Here is a 5,163-nt window from a genome sequence, read left to right as displayed (position 1 = left end):
CATGGACAATCTCATTTTTTTCATGTACTTACTCTATGAGATTCTATTTCCGTGTGACAGATAAGAAAACTAGAAATCAGAAAAATTAACCATCCCAAGGTTGCATGGCCTTGAAGGACAAAGCAAGGATTTGAACCAGCTAAGTCTGACTCCAGAGCTCTAGCTAATAACCATCCTACAATTAGTTGCACCCCTATATGTACTGTGTTGAGCAGTTGAGACTCTTTGAAATCAGTACAATATACATAAAGTTGAAAACTGTTCACCATGTCAGTGGTGGCACACAGGCCTCCTTTTGGTATTTACTCAAGGCAGAAAAAGACCAGAGATCAGAAACCCTAGTGGCCAGAACGGTGGCAGGCCAGGAACAGGTACCTGAGACCCTGCAGGGATTTCTGTGTGTTGTCCATTCTGCTTGCTAATGACATCAGCATATATCTGAACAATCTGTCTACCATTTCTTGCCCCACCCCACCCCCAGCACTGGGAGAGAACAACAGTTATAGATACGGACTGAAAAGAATCACAAAGCTGAACGTGAGATATTTGTCTAAGTAGAAGTTCTGCCACTACAAGATCCAAACACTGCCATGGGGCCCGCAAGCTGGCATCACAGTCATATTCATGCAGCTTCCCAAAGGGTTTCAGTGGGGCTGCCAGAAGGTGCTAGAAACATCCAGAAGTTCCCAGTTACCAGCCACTAGTTCTTACCCTGGAGAAGAGGAAAATGATGAACCACTCGAGTTGCCACGTTTTCTAGTCCTGTTTTCTTACCTCTATCATATCTTTCTCTCTATTCTCCTCCTACATCATGGCTTCCCATAATCCTAATTCAAAACTACTCTCAGGCCTAGCATAGGCATACATAAAAAAACTCCCTTCGCCCAAGCCTCCAAACTAGAAAGTTGTAAAACTGTTTGTTAGCATCTAAAGGATGAAGAGGAGCTCAGAGGTGGCCTGCAGAAGCAGCTCACAGTGGCAGGGTTCTTTCTCTTCATGCATCAGGAAGGACTCGGAGTGATTAGTCCCAACATGGAGGCAAGGAGAGAGATCTTGCTTAAATGGGTTAAGCTGGACAGATGGGGGTGAGATTGTTGCCATCCCAATGAGAAAGCCCAGAAATCAGAACTAGGGGAGGACACCCTCTCACAGCTTCATAGAACAAGCACACAGGCCCATTGGCCTGTCTGATCACTTAGATACACATGCTTAATATAGTACTACAGTCACTGTGCCCCTAACTTGAACGATCCACCCCTCAAAGTTGCATGGCACATTGGTTAATATTAAGATGGTAGGGCTGAATTCTCTGTGCATTTGTCCAAGAGAGATTTCAGAGAGCTGTTGAGCAAAAGCAAGTTTGTTCACTTTACTACCTGTTTGGCTTCCTTCTCACCACCCCTCCTAAAAGTAGAGACAGTGATTTTATTGCATGCTTTTCAGATATCATTGTTGACTGCCACACGCAGACGAGCACTAAACATGAATCTGACTTGTGTCATCATCTTCTCCTGGACTTTTGTGGTAGATTCTTTGGAGAAAAAAATTACACCTTTTGCTTCAGTATGAAAGTTTCATTGTGTATTGTAGAAAACTTAGGAGAACAAATGACCAAATTCAACTTTTAGTCCTCTACCCAAGACAGAATATTTTTATCCTTTTTGATACATATTTTAGTTTTTTTGGTAAAAATGTGTAGAGATGTACAGTTAGGGCTTTTTGTGTTTTTATTTGGTTTTGTTTTGGTTTTTGGCATTTTGTTTTGCTTGTTTTTTGAGACAAGTCATTGCCATGTAGTCCTGACTGGCCTCAAACTCACTCTGTAGCCGGGGCTGGCTTAAACATAGCCATCTTCCTGCCTCAGCCTCTCAAAGGCTAGGATTACAGGCAAGTACCACCATGCCCGGTCACAGTGGTTTTTTGTTTTTGTTTTTGTTTTTTTCTAATGAAACCAAACAAAAAGAAATCACACTATGTGTACTATTTAGTAACTTGCTTTTCAAAATACATGTATTTTAGGATATGTAACACACAGCTATAAATACACAGAAAAAACTATAAAGTATCTTCTTGTTTTGTCTGCTAACGTCATCTCCCTCTAATTTTTTGTACATTCTTCCACAGATATACATTTTCAAACACATATTCTTTTATAATTTAAAAAATGGTAGTATATTGAACAATGTTTTTGCTCTTTCTGTTACTTACTATGTCATGAACATTTTCAGCTGGTCTTTCAGACTTCCCCAAAAGCATCTTCATTATATGGATTGACCCTCATCTTGTAATTGATTCCCAATAGTGATTATATCATTTGTTCCCGATCTTTATTGTAAATAATGTTTCAACTGACATTGTTGGTAGCTAAATTTTTGCACAATCAATGACTGTTTCCTTAGGATATAATCCAAGAAGGAAATTGCTTGGCTATTTTTAAGAATTTTTATACATATTGTCAACTGCTTCCCCAAAAATTTATACCAAAACAGTATCCTATTTGCAGCCTCCAGAGTATCCTGTCCTCTGCACCCTGACACTGGGTATTATCATTCAATCAAATCTTTGGTAGACACAATAATGTGTCAATGTCAATTCAACATGTTACATTAATGTTCTTTATCAGTGAATAACATTTTCATATGCTTTTGGACCATTTGTATTTATTTTCTTATGAATTTTCTATTTATTTGATATTGGTATGTTTATCTTTATTACCAATTTGTACTTTTAAGAATATTATTTTTATCACAAAATGCTACTGATATGCTTTCCAAGTGCTTTGCTTTCAAATTTTGTTTATGGTGCTTTCTGACATACATAAATTCATAATTCTGCAATTAATTTGTTCTTCCGTTGCTGGCTTCTCCTGCCTCCAGTTTATCTTGCCATTCCTGTCACACTGACCCTTCTAAAACGTGATCTAACTGTGCCACTCCACGGCATAAAAATGTTTCCTGCTTCCCATCACATTGGATAAAGCCTGAACCGCTTCACACGACACTTAGTCTTCTGTGTATTTTCTCCATCTCACTTTTCTAGGCTCACCTTCTGTCCATTTCCCACAGTACCCCCGTTCCACTGTCACACAGCCCTGAACCATTGTGCCGGGCCTGTGGGACCTGTGCTGGACTCCTCGGCCTTACCGTTTACTCCTATCCCTTCCACCGTGTCTTCACCTGCCAGCTCCTACAGGTCTTGATCTGGGATCACTGCTGCAAAGCCTTGATCTGTGTCCCCAAAGCAACACAAGGTCAGCTCTGCTGCAGCTATTTGGACTTACCTTGTCACATTCATCTCTCCCGCTACCTGGATGTCCCTCAAGGCAGCAGCATGGTTTATTCATCTTTGCAGCCAGAATGTCTAGCACAACACCTGGCACATTCTAGATGCTGAAAAGCTGTTAAGCATTGAACCTGGAACCCATGAATAATGGATTGGGTGGCAAATGTTACTTGTGGCAAATGCAAGGCTGGACCAGATCTGTGCTTCTGAGAAATGAAGTCATCAGAAAAGCCATGTGTTCCAGCCTTGTGCTTTCCGAAGCATCATAATCACTTGGAAGAGCTTTTTAAAAATACATGAGCCCAGGCTCTGCCTCATATCCAACAAATCAGACTCAGGAGAGTAATGATTAGCACACTGTAGTTTTTTAGAATATTGTGAGCTGTTTGGGGTGACAGGCATGTTAAGAGACCACTGCTGGAGTGGATCAGCAAAGCCACTTCAGAGCATCTGTCCCACCATTTCAAACAACGTGACCTGTGGGAGAAGACAGATGAGGCTTCCTTTGAATGCCAGTTTGAACGTCTGGGAGCTGTGTGACCCTGGGGCAGCTGCTGTATTCACCCTCCTGTTCCTGATCTATATACAGTGATAACGTCATATCTTTCTAAAGGATACTGAGGGAACTAAATGACTGTATCCCAGCTCAGTGCTTGATACTAAAGAAGCACAGAGCAAACATTCATTTCCTTTCCCCTCCCTCCTTAGCCTCAATTTCTCCATTTATAGTATGGCTGTTATTACCTATACATTTGCCTTCCACAGTCCCACAGCTTGTACGCTAAATGGAATCAGCCTCCCCACAAACCCTTGGGTCACACTCAGGTAAAACAGGACAAGTTCTCAACAGTTCCACTCTACTGCCCTACAGATGAGAGTTCCCATCCAGAAGTATCAGAGGAAGCCCCACACCACACCTAGGCCCTTCCTAGGCAGAGCAATGACCCAATAGCAATCAATGGGAAATAATTCTGAGGGCTCCCAGGACCAGTTGTCCTCTAGTTATAGCCAAAAAGCAAGATAGTTTTTTTCTGATGGGTTATCCAGAGGCCAACAGTCTCCGGGCTGCAAGGTGAGGCTACTGTCAGGAAAGAAAGGGCATTGCCCCCTATCCTGAGGGTGCCAGTGCCCTTGGTATCCTCATTACATGCCTCAGGGCAGGAAAGACAAAACTGGCTGTGAGGTTGAATGGTGGATCTGCAGCTGCTTTGATTAAAATGTCCCGCTCCCTATTCCCAGAGCCTTCGCCCGCCTAGAGTGGGCAGAGGAGGCAGGGAAAATGCATTCAGGCCATCAGGCACGGCAGAGTTCAAATTACCGAGTCAGCATGCAAAGACCCACAGTAAATGGACTGAAATTGAATTCTATTAAAAACCACACTCAGCGAGGCCCTTGGCTATTAATATTTTCTAAGAGAGGGAAAAGGGAGAGGAGGGGGAGGCTTCTACAAAGTCTTGGGGATCTCAGCTACTGCTGAACGGCTTATCTGAAAGAGTGCCTACGTTTGAAACCTATGCTTGCCCTGCTTTCAAAATCTCACAGAACATTAGGCTGCAAGGAAACTTGAAGCTCAATAGTTCCACCTTTTTGCTTTACAGATGAAGAATCACATCCTAAGAAGGACAGTGATTTATCCATGGTCAGACAATTTGTAAGTATGCAGCAAAGTCGAACTGGAACTCAAGTCAAGACTAAACCAACACACACTGATAACACACCTAACTTTATATATATTTTAAATGCTGTAAAATTATTCTCTCCTAAAGACAGAGCATCATATTCATTTATTCCTTCGCTCAATATTTATCATTGCAGTCACTTCTGTAGTGACTTCAGTGATTAACAAGGAGTTCTCTCCACTCTTAACAGTCTGTTCCACAG

Source organism: Cavia porcellus, unplaced genomic scaffold (genome assembly GCF_034190915.1).
Source record: "Cavia porcellus strain 051 isolate PalLab524CR breed Dunkin Hartley unplaced genomic scaffold, mCavPor4.1 scaffold_31, whole genome shotgun sequence".
Lineage (NCBI taxonomy): Eukaryota > Metazoa > Chordata > Mammalia > Rodentia > Caviidae > Cavia > Cavia porcellus.
This window is presented reverse-complemented; position numbering follows the sequence as displayed.